Raw genomic sequence first — 12,015 nt, 5'->3', positions numbered from 1 at the left:
ATTTCCCTTCCCTTCCCCTCCTTTCCATTACTTCATGAACCCATCCTTCACTTCATCCAAGCAAGTCCTTAAATCTTAAACCTCTTATATACGAGTCTAGTGTCAAAACCTCTAAGCTATTGCCCCATGGACTTCACATATTAAATTATTAATTGAATTTGAAGCAGTTGTTTGGATGATGCAATAGCTAATGTTCACGCCAAGGTGGCATATTTTACCACATTAATATTATTTTTTTCTAAAAATAGTATTCTATGGTAGTGGTATTAAATTGGCTGCTGACAAAGTCCCCTTGCGTATATCCCGCAAGTGCACGAGTTTGTCGAAATAATAATCCCGGGTGAGCGGGTATCGAATCCACAGAGAGTAGGGAATAAAAATACTCAATTCGATTCTTAGCTATGTAAAAGATCAATGATAATGAGTGTGACAATGATTCAATTCTCAACCGTAAAAGCAACAAGAGAGCAAAAGTAAAGAAAGGGGTAAGGCAATCGATAAAGATGGGGTACCCGGATAATGCTCCACCTAGGATAATTGTTTCAAGTGCAAGACCCCTCTATTATGCTTCCTAATCAATGCAATGGTGAGTCGTGGACATCCTTAATTACATAGTCCCAAATATAAGGTCAACTATGCCTAACTCTATACATGTCCCGGAGGAGAAATCGAACAATCTCAACACCTCACACTCGCATAGAGTTGCAATGAGCTCTAAGGATTCCAAGTGATAAATCTCTTCCTTAATATAGACCTAACCCTTTGGTCCAGGTGGAAGGTCCCTAACCACAATTGAGCCCCTAGATACTAAGATCACCTCAACGCTTCACTCCGTTACACGCGCAACTAAGCCCCAGTGAAGTTCATCCCTTAGACCATTCACTCTATTATAGGCGCAAAGAACTCGAGGAACGGAGGTAGAATCTATCACGCCCGGAGAGGAAGGGGACGCCTCTGTACCTCTCGACTCACCTTCTCAACACTCTCCAACCTAGCTTTGTCTAACGCTCGTGGTGTTTCACTCACTCACAAGGTTACCAACAAGAACTCTCAACCCTAGTGTCACTCTAGGGAAATGTTCATACAATCAAGCATTCAAGGTTGGAACTCACAATTAACATCAATTTATTGAAAGCATAATAAAAGAGTTCAAAGAAAACAAATACATCCTAGGGTTTACAATACCCGAGTACCCACTAGGGGTTTAGCTCTCCATGGAGCTAAGCACAATCAAAGAAATAGAATGTAAAAAGCAATGAATCCATAAAGAAACCCCTCGATAGTCGTAGTCGATGGTCTTGTGGAAAGTCCTCTACTAAAGTCGTCCAAGATTCCCTCGTCCGGGTATAGGATACGCCTCGACTGAAGCTCCCCTACCAACCTTCTTCCTAAGGAATGACGATGTCGGAGCCGTAGAACCTCTCCAAAACCTTGGCCAATACCCCTCGAAACCCTAGCCGAAGCCCTCTCTCAAGTTGGGGAAAAGATGGAGAAAAGAATACAAAAATCGGGGTTGATTCGGCTTTAAATAGGGCTGGAATCGGGTGACTACACGGGCATGGGTAATTTCCACACGCCCGTGTGGATTCTTTGAAACTGTCATTTTCGCCCGGCTGTGAACAGTAACTGCTACAGTGTTTGCTACAGTGCCTGATACAGTGCTATGCCAAAAATACTCCCGAATCCACTTTTCATCGAGGTAACATAAACGGACACACGTTTATGCCGTGGATCGCTTTGCTTCTTCAATGACGGATAAGTTGATGGAGATCTTGTTCTATGTGCATAAGTCAGAATGCTTGAGTGTAACTGCCCTTGTGCCCATCCAAATGGTTGTACAAACTCAAATACGGGGAGGTTGGCACACACTCTAGCATCTCGCACCCGACTTATATCTTCGCGTTTGAACCTTAGCAAGATTTCCTCCAAAATCGGTGCATTGTGATCCACATTGGCTTCTTTCCTTCATAATTGGTTTCACAACCCTACCTGCATAAAAGTAACATAAAAACACACATATTAATGTAAAAACCCGAGAAAAGTAATGCTCAACATAATGAAAGAATGCTTCGCATTCATATCACACAAGCACTTATCAGCTGCCATGACGAGGACAACACCAGCTGATTGTGGCCGAGGCATTATACATGCCTCGGCCATCACAGGCCACCTACCGACAAAGTAGGGCAAAGTGCGTGCCCTAGCTTGACCATATTTTATTTATATTTTTTGGTTTAAACCACAAAAATTGCTAAAAACTTATTAAAAAAATTAGGAAATATAGAAACATAAAAGTGTTGGCCTCATTGATTAAAAATTGAAAATATATAAAAAAAAATAAAAAAATGTAAAAAAAACACCATGGGGCGTGCAGAGCCGAGTCTACTCGACGTGGACCGTTTGCCACCACGGCCCACATGTGGTGTTTCGATCTCTTGGGTTTGTAGACTCGACTATGGCTTGAACTTGTTTGTTTTTTCCCGATAAGTTAGACCAAGTTCGTTTAGTGTGCTAGAGTCGTTATGAGCTTAAACAGTTGAGCTTGCGGGTGCGTACTTGCCTTCTCGCCTAGAATCGTAGGCTGGGCCTAGTGCCCGTGCTCGAATGGCGTCTATGGGGTTGGTTGTACCTGGGAGTCGAGCACAGGGTGGACCAGGAAAGCCCCTGCGGGCTGCGTGTGGCAGTAGCATGCCTTGCCTTGTTTTTAGACCCCTTTTGGGTTCATTTTGGTTGTTTTAGCTACCCTCTTCCCTTCCCCCCTCTCTTTTCCTATCTTCCTTATTTTCCTTGAGCATCCTTTGGAGCTAGAAGAGAGGTTTGCTAGCCTAGTTCTTCCAACTTTGGAGCCCAAGATTCATACATTTCGATCCTTAAATCCTTGAGGTAAGCCTCCACCGCCTTGCTTTTCCTTGTTGCTAAAGAGTGGATGATCTAGAGTTGGATGGTGGCTTACCCATGTTTTTCTTGTTGGTTATTGTTTTATGAAGTTGAGAGTTTGATTTAGATTGTTATAACTTCTTTAATTTGTTGTATTCATGAACCATTGCTCTCTAGGGTTCTTGAATACTGTAGCATTACTGTAGCTGCAGTTAAACTTAGTTATTTCTTTGAGGTATAATACCTTGGATAGTCCCTATATTATACCCAAAGTGCCCCTTTAGTCTCTCTAATATTTTTTGTCCGTTTAAAGTCCCTATATTTTTCATTTCGTGTTAAATAAGTCCCTCCTCTTAATGGACGTCGATTTTGCCATCTTCTCTGCTAACGTGGCCTAGAATATGTTTAAAATATTCATAAAATATTCAGAAGATTGATTAACAGGGTAATTAGCCTATCCGATCTGGATGGTGGATCTAAACTAATCGGATCCAATAGGCTAATGAAAAACGGGTCATCCTCCACCTTGGCCTCAGATCCGATTACCTTCTAATATCTTCCCCCTTTTCTAGAGTTGTCATGAAGGAGTTCACCGCTAGTCCAAAGGAGCTTGCTTTCTAGGGCTGTCATGAAGGAGTTTATCGCCGATACCAAGGAGCTTAATTTCTAGGGCATCTCATACCAACAAAGCTTCAAACATAACATAATGGTCAGTGCACGCAGTGAAAGGGAAGGACCAAGTAAACATGGTCGATTTTTGTATTAGGGTTAGTGTAAAAAGTGCGTGGATCGAGTTGTATGGTTTTTAGTTGTACAAAATGAGATATACCATTGTTTTATGTTTAGATCACTTGGATTGCTTACCATTTATGTATTATAACAAGGATGAAGTTGATATGCCTAGGTTGTAATTGTTTTGTGTATAGATTATTACCATTATTATCTTTTTTTAGTTCAGATGGTCCCCTAATAAAGCTTTGAAAGGTTGTGCCTTTGGTGTGACTCACATGGTGGCAGTAAAAAATAAATTGGTCAACTAAAGCTTAAATACTTGAGGTATGATTGCATTAGTTGAGTCTTCGTTATTTATTTTAGTGTACCTTTATTTTTCTATTTTGATGTCTTGTATGCGTTTGATGAGAGATCCTATTATGCTTGAATAAATGATAGCACAATATGAGTTTATATGTTTTTGATTGATGATAGATGCTTTGTTTATAGTTGAATATATGACCTAGTGTCTCACATGTGTTTGATGAGAGATTTTGTTTTTGTTTGATGATAGATTTCATATAATATTGTTGCCCATTTTTTATTTAGGTATGAGAAATGAATACAATCATTGACATCACTTGCCCATTTCCCTTCATGTGTCAAACTATGTCATTCACTGTGAATATGTTGTTAGTTACCACCTTGGAGGTACACTCATAAGAGAAACTCAACCAAAGAATACGGATGGAAAGGTGGAAGCCTTTGGTGTGGACCCTGACAAGCTTTGTTATTGGGATATGCTTGGAGATATTTAGGTGTTAGGTTATGATGTCAACAAAAATGTGGAATTATTTTATGTAAATGGATAGGGGCATTGCAACAAATAGCTGATGACACTGGAATTGTAGGACTGACTGAACTGCTACGGAGACACTTTGTTGTGGATGTCTATGTGGAAGCAACAGGTATCAGCCACGGGAGTCCTTTGCCAGAAATTTTACAACCTAATTTTCACGAGAGGTTCTTCGTCAGATTAAGGTCTGGTACTGTGGAGGCAGTTGAGGTTGAAAATGCTAAGAATGACCAGGCTGAAGATTCTAAAAATGAGCAAGTTGTAGCTGCTGAAAATGAGCAGGCTGAAGATGCTGAAAATGAGCATACTTTAGTTGCTGAAAATGAGTAGCCTAAAGATGCTGGAAATGAGGTTAGAAATCCAACAAAGACTAGTTTGGGTAATGAATGGGTTGATGAAGAGTATGGCTATGAGAGACCCAATGATTGCAACTCAGATAAAGATGCTGATGAGGAAGAGAGACTAGTTGAACTTCATATCATAGATTACAACTCAAATGAAGATGATGAAAGAGATAAAGCCAAGAAGAAAATGAGAAATTATTTAGAGCTCAAGAAGAGTTGTAGTAAGGTGATGAAAAAGAGGTAGAAGAAGGATTTGCCGATGATGTCCATTAGGGGGTCTAATGTGAGCCATGATTCTAAATTTGGGAAGGTTAGAGGATATTGACACGACCGAATATGCGTGTAAACCGCAAGTGCATGGGTGTCGAAGTAATAATACCCCGGTGAGAGGGTAGTCGAATCCACAGGGAATAGTGCTTAGAACCACCAAGATTGCTATTTAACTAGAATGAAAATATGTTGAAAGTGATGTGAAAACAAACTCAATGCAAATGAAAATAAGAAAAGATAAAGGAGGCGCAAGTAAAAGATAGGGGAGGCAATCGACGATAAATGGGGTACCCAGATATTATTCCGCCTAGGATAATCGTTTCAAGTGCAAAACCCCCTATTATGCTTTTTAACTAATGCATTAATGAGTCGTGGAGATCCTTTAATTAATACATGGTCACAAATCTAAGGTCAACCATGCCTAACTCTATATATGTCCCGGAGGAGAAATTGAATAACCTATCAACCTCGCACTTGTATAGAATTGCAATGAGTTCTAGGGGTTCCAAGTGATAAACCCTATTCCTATGTATAGACCTAACCTTTTGGTCCAGGTGGAAGGTCCCTAACCACAATTAAGCCCTAAGTGCTAAAATCACTTCAATGCTTCACTCCGTTGCACTCGCAAGTAAGCCCCAGCGGAAGGTCATCCCTTAGCACATTCACTCTACTATGGTCGTAAAGAACTCTTGGAACTTGGAGGTAGGATAGATCACACCAGAGGGGAAAGGGGACGCTCCGCTACCTCTCGACTCACCCTCTCAATCCTCTCCAATCTAGCTTTGTCTAACTCTCGTGGTGTGTCACTCACTCACAAGAGTTAACAACAAGAACTCTCAACCCTAGTGTCACTCTAGGGGAGTATTCAAACAATCAAGCCTACAAGATTGGAACTCACAATAAACATCAATTAATTGAAAACATAATAAAGAGATTCAATAAAATGAATACATCCTAGGGTTCACAAATACCCAAGTACCCACTAGGGGTTTAGCTCTCCATGGAGCAAAATACAATAGATAATGAAATCAAAAGTAAAGCGATGCAATCCATGAATGAAAACCCCCTTGTGTTCGTGTCGAAGGTCTTGTGGATCGGTCGAGTCTTCTTCAAAGGTCCCCTCGTCAAACCTAGGGCACACCTCGCCGGATCGGTGCCGACGAAAGCTCTCCCAATAGGTCTCTTCCGAAGGAAACACGGTGTCGAAGGCCGTCAAACCTCTCCAAAGCCTTGCCAAAGCCTCTCTAAACCCTAGCCGTCGGTGCCTCTAAAGATGGAGAAAGGTGGAAGAAAAGATAGGAGAAAAGATGGAGAAATTGGGGCTGAATCGCGGCTTTTAAAGGGCTATAATCGGGCATCCACATGGGCCTGTCGATGTTCCACACGCCCCTATCGAATTTCCACATGGACATGTGGAATTTTCACACGCCGTGTGAATTCTTTGGAATTCTAATTTTCTGCGGCCTATGAACAGTAACTGCTACAATAAATTGGTACAGTGGTTTGCTATAATAACCTGCTACAGTACTCGGCCAAAAACACTCCCGAATCCACTTTTCATCAAGGTAACATAAACGGGCACACATTTATGCTGTAGATCCCATCGCTTTTTCAATAAACGAGTACATTGGTGAAGATCTTGCTATCAATGCACAAGTCGGGATACGCAAATGTGACTGCCCTTATGCCCCTCCAAATCATTGTAATTGCTTTAATACATGGAGGTTGGCACACATTCATGTATCTTTGAGCCCAACTTGTGCTTTTCAAGATTTCATCAAATAGTGCATTCGCGATCTACTTTTGGCTTCTTTTCTTAAAACATAGCTTCACAACCCTACCTGTGCAAAAGAACACAAATACACATGTATTAGCGCTTAAACCTGATAAAAGTAATGCTCATTGTAAGGAAAGAACACTGCGCATTCTTAACACACAAGCACTTATCAGATATGAATGTGATTATATTCCATCCTCAAATCCAGGCAGTTATGAGGGTACTTGTGCAAGCTCAGGGCAAAAGACGCTAGGAGGCACAGGTTTACCAGGCAGATTTTTGATCCATCTAAGCTATTGGAGGATTTTTCCCTTAATCTAATGTTTAAAGGCTTAAAGCTATTTAAGAAGGAACTGGTGGATTACTCAACCAGGAAGGGATTTGAATTCAAGTATGTCAAGAATGATGCAGTCAGAGTTAGGGCTATTGGCTCTAGGAAAAAGTGCACATGGTTAATACTTTGTATATAGTGTTGTGGAAAAAGGCCTTCATAGTCAAGCACTATGTTCTTCAACACTCTTGCCTACTTGGAACTACAAAGAATAGAAGGGTAACAACACCAGTAATTGCGAAGAGATTTGGTGAGATGATCTCTACAATGTCTTTCATCACACTAAGGCATTTGGGGTCAATGGTTAGAAGGGAGATGGGGGTCTTCCTCACATAGAAAGTGTGTAGAAATGCCAAGGGTTTGATCTTTAAGAAGATTGAGGAATAGTTCATGGAGGATTTTAGAGTTCTAAATAACTATGAACTTAAATTAAAAGCTACCAATCTATGGAGTAATATGATTGTCTTATCTGAAAGGGTCAACCCTAGTGAAAATCCAATATTTTAAAAGATGTACATATGCTTGACAATAGAAAGAGAGGGGTTTCTTAGTAGTTGCAGGAGGATTATAGGAGTAGATGGGTGTTTTCTGAAAGGTTTGTTGAAGATTCAGTTGCTTGTAGCTATTGGAAGAGATGGCAACAATCAAATGTTCTCAATTGCTTGGGTAGTAATACAGAAGGAGACAGCTGATTCATGGACATGGTTCTTTGAACAATTGCAAGTAGATCTTTTCATTGGAGATGGGCTCGGGTGGTCCTTAATAAATGACATGCAGAAGGTAAAATACTGAAACAATGGCATATTTTTTCCTTGTTTGTTGCATACCAAGTCAGCTTTTCATCAAATGTGTTGCTTCCTTTGCAGTGTCTAATACATGAAACTAATGAAATTTTCCCTCACATTGAGCATATGATGTGTGCAAAACACATCTATGCTAGGTGGGGGAAAATACACTAGGACAAGGAGCTGCAAATTGCATTCTTGAATGTTGCCAGATCTACTAGTCAACCAGAGGTGCAAAAAATACCTAGATCAGACGTCTAGCTTTCAGGGAAGGTAGGAGGCTATGAAGGACTTATTGGAACACTTCCCAATCATAGATTGGTGTGTTACCTTCTTTTCTAATGTAGTGAAGTGTGGTGTTATAAACAATATGTGTGAGACATTTAATGGGGTAGTGTTAGATGCTAGGAGTAAGTCGATTATAAGCATGTTAGAGGATATTAGATTGTATGTCATGACAAGGATTGCTGTGAAAAGAGATTATATGAGGAAGTGAAGGTGTGTTTAAGAGCTAAACATAATTGCTAAGATAGAGAAAGAGAGGGAAAAAAAAGTTCTAAATATCATGTTGAATGGAATGGGGGGCTAAGGCATGTTGAATGGAAAAAAAGCTTATGTAGTCATGTTAGCAGAACATGTGTGTTCATGCGGAAAATGGGAGGGGTCCCCTTCCAACATGCAATGGCTTCCATTGCTTACAATGGAGCAGACCCCCTTGATTACATCTCTAAGTGGTTCACAAAAAATATTTATTTGAAAGCCTACTAGTCTCTAGTAAATACAGTCAAAGGCAAGAAGTTCTGGCCATCAAGTAAAGAGGGATCACTACTCCCTCAATTGTCAAGGGAACTGACATAAGACAATAGCTGCAACAAAAGGAAAGAAAAAATTATCGGCTGCCACCCAGGGTCCATTTAAAATGTTTAAGGTAAGATGCACCTACGTATGTCGTGGTTTAGCATTAATTTGTGTTTATACAATTATGCAACAACTTGTGTAATGCTAATATGAAATTGGAATGGTTCATGTTTTAGGGGAGATACACCGGAGGCCTTGTAACCAGAAGGGATTTCCCCCATTTTAGTTCATTTATCACCGCAGAAATATTGATGGTATAGCATTTTTTTCTATTAGTCTTATAATGCAACCATAAGACTAGTTTCTATGTGAAATTAGAAATGATCTTTCTTGGTTTAATGATCAAAACAAGAAGGAATAGCATGGTCAGGGCAAGGGTAATGATAGACAACACAATAGAATTTAAAGGCACTATAAATCCTGAGTTCTCCATAGAGCATAGCTACACTGGTGCTGCAGCAAATGAACACCCAAAAGGCTGAAGAAAACTCTTATTATCTGGTCTAGTTTATGGGATTACAAGAATGATGTGTGAATTAAACACTTTATGGAAACTTTGTTGTAAATTTTGGTGGGTACTTTGCAGCAAATTGTGTGTGTATCACACTATATATTAAACTATAACTATCCAAATTCTGTGGGATTTGAAATTAAATGTGTTAATGTTGTTGTTGTGTCTATTGGTTATAAATGCAGGTTTTTTTTAACATATCTATAAAATGTTAAGTTGGTAATATTGTTGTTGTTAATTGTATTTCAAAGCATAATGACATCTTTTTTTGTTAATGTTAATGAGTACTCAATTTGAAACAATGGAGTTGTCATCACGGTGGATATAAGAGAGAGGTGAAGATTGATTTTTTTTTTTTTTAACTTTCTGATGTTGTCGTCGGTCTCAGCAAAGATTAATTTTTTTTTTCTTTTTCGCCTTCTGATGCAAGATGCTTGTGCTACCAATCTGAGGACAACGCCGGGCATTGAGGCCGGTGGTGAACGCAATGTTGGACGGTCAAACATGGTAGTGATGTGTTGGATGGTCAAACATGGTAGTGACGGTCACCTATGTTGGATGGCAAGAAGTGGAAATGTTAGCTTGATGGATCCGAGGCCAAAGTGGAGAATGACCCGTTTTCCATTAGCCTATCGGATCAGATTAGTTTGGATCCACCATCCAGATCCGATAGGTTAATTACCCTGTTAATCAACCTTCTGAATATTTTACTAATATTTTAAACATATTCTAGGCCACATCAGCAGAGAAGATGACAAAATTGATGTCCATTAAGAGGAGGGACACTCATTTGATGCAAAATAAAAAAATACAGGGACTCTACATAGACAAAAAAATATTAGAAGGACTAAAGGGGCAATTTGGGTATATGACACATCTCTTGCATGCGTGTACCGCGAGTGCACGAGTGTCAAAGTAATAAAGTACCCAACGGTTCAGCTAGTCGAATCCACAGGGAACAGAAGTATTAGTAATGACTACTCCTGAGTTATCTAGTCGAAATCAAGAATATAATAAAATAAACTTAATCACGAGAATTATGAATGTCACAAGCAAACATGAAAGAGTAAAAATGGGGAAGTCTCAATCAATGAAATTGAGGTACGCAGACAATGCTCCCCCTAGGATCTCACATGAAATGTAAGATTTACAAGTGTTTCTAAACCGAGTTAATTAAGTTGAGAAAATCCAAGAATAATCAGTCTCTGCCTCCAGATCACTGATACTAGTCCCTACGAGGTCCCGGTAGAGAAATCGCTTAATCTTAACACCTCACACCACATATGATTGCAATAGTCTCTAGGATTCCTAAGAGTACATCTTATTCCTAAAGATAGACCTAACCCTACTTTTAGGTGAAAGATCCCTAACCCCTACAAGGTCCTGGTGGAGAAATCTCTCAATCTCATGGCTCACACAAAATATGGTTGCATAAAGCCTAGGGAACATGGAGATAGAATGTACTAATCGGAGGAGATAGCGGACACTCCATTATCTCATGACTCATCCTCTCAACCCTCCTCAATCTGGGGGTTCTAGTCCTAATGGTGATCTCTCTCTCTCACAAAGGCAAACAACTCATGCAAACCAATCAACCATAAGATCAATAAGGCAAGCAAGAAATAAGAAAGCAAGATTGAAACTCAATTAAACTTGAATTTAATAGAAAACACAAAGTCAATCAATACAATAATAAGATCCTAGGATTCACATGCCCAAATACCTACTAGGGTTTAGCCCTCCATGGTGCAAATTACAAAACAAATAATGTCATGTAAATTAATGAAAACCATGGAATAAACCCCACTTGAATTTGTGATGTGGCCTTGATGGGTTGTTCAACGTCTTGAAGGATTTCTCTCTGAAGCTAGGTCGCTGATGGCTTCCTTAATGCTATGATGAAGAAAAAATCTATCAAAGTTGGTGAAGAATGCTCCCCAAATTCACCAAAGACCTCCTCTCCAAACCCTAGCCTCTTTGTCTCTCAAAAGCTGTTAAAAAGTCCCCCAAAGAATAGGGCAAAAAGGTTATTTATAATAACCAACTCGTGCCTGTCACGTGCCTTAATCCGCCTGGGTGAAATTCTGACCCGGTTGTGTGAACAGTGATTTTCTACAGTACTGCTACAATGGTTTCTTATAGTGCTCCTCATAAACAAGGCTCCAACACTCTTCTCTTGAGACCACATGGACAAGCACGCATTTGCGTGGTAGGTTATGAGACTTCTTGTCTTTAATCATTGTTGGGAAGACTCTTGAAGTCTTCACACAAGTAGAGACATGGAAATGTGGGGCTGCCTTTGTGCCTTTCCAACTCACCATTTAACTTGAATTCTCTTGGAAGTTGGCACACAGACCCATATGCATGAGTTCTAATTGTGTCTTAATCCTTATGTTGCACAAAAACTCCCAAAATGTGCCTTCATAACCTATCTTTGCTTTTTTTTTTTCTTCTCTCAAGGCTTTTACAGCCCTATTTGCACAAAAAACACCAAATACAATTTATGAGACATAAATCATGATAAAAATAATGCTCAATGCATGTAAAACATGCAAAGAAATATGTTCACTCAAGCACTTATCAGTATAAAACAAGGACTATCTAGGGTATTATATCTTTCTTTAAATTCTTTGGTTTAGAGTAAAGCTCAAACCCTTAAGAACTTTTTGGTAAACTGAGAACCCAGTTTTGAGCC

This window comes from Dioscorea cayenensis, chromosome 1 (genome assembly GCF_009730915.1).
Source record: "Dioscorea cayenensis subsp. rotundata cultivar TDr96_F1 chromosome 1, TDr96_F1_v2_PseudoChromosome.rev07_lg8_w22 25.fasta, whole genome shotgun sequence".
NCBI lineage: Eukaryota > Viridiplantae > Streptophyta > Magnoliopsida > Dioscoreales > Dioscoreaceae > Dioscorea > Dioscorea cayenensis.
The sequence above is the reverse complement of the archived record's forward strand: the minus strand, read 5'-3'. Positions refer to the sequence as shown.